Genomic DNA, 706 nt, shown 5'->3' with positions numbered 1-706 from the left:
GTTTCCAAAATGTGTGTTTTGAACCCTGGCTGACACTGAGCAAAAAAAGGGTGTTTCATCCTTGATCTTTGCTCAGTATCAGTCCTGGGATGACTGAGTGAAACTTTCCCAGGCCAGGAACTCTCCAACTGAAGAAAAGAGGCTTCAACTCCACAAAGCAAAGGGAACTCTGGACACATCACCCTCCCAGGAGCTGCTATGGAAATCCTGAGCACCCAGGGCCACCATCAATTCAACAACATTGGCAAAACGCCCTCACCATCGGTCTGGCTATTTCCATCTGCTAGATTTCCATGTATTATGCTGTCATTAATACATTTATTATTAATGTGACTGATAATACACAGTTCCAGGTGCTCCCCAAGGTGGCCTTCCCTCACAGTCTCATTCCTTGTTCTCTTAGTCCTGCTTCATGGCTCCATTAGAAACTTCCGTTTCCTTTCATTTGGTTACCAAAATTAAGTAACTCATTTTCCACTAATTGGCTTCCAACTCCACCCTAAAAAGCCCTTTTGATTTTATTGATCAACCTAGAAATCCTCTCTGTTTTTTGTAGGTCCTTGAACCCCCAGGTGTCTTTTCTTTGTCATAATTAGGAGGGAGATGGGAAAGAGAGCTTTTACAGAGGCTTCTTCGGGGGAAAATGTTCTTTCCTCTTTTTTTCTTTTTTCTTCTTTCTTCTTCTTCTTTTTTTTTTTTTTTTTTT

Source organism: Otolemur garnettii, unplaced genomic scaffold (assembly GCF_000181295.1).
Source record: "Otolemur garnettii isolate 467f Iridium unplaced genomic scaffold, OtoGar3 scaffold00077, whole genome shotgun sequence".
Taxonomy (NCBI): Eukaryota; Metazoa; Chordata; class Mammalia; order Primates; family Galagidae; genus Otolemur; species Otolemur garnettii.
The sequence above is the reverse complement of the archived record's forward strand: the minus strand, read 5'-3'. Positions refer to the sequence as shown.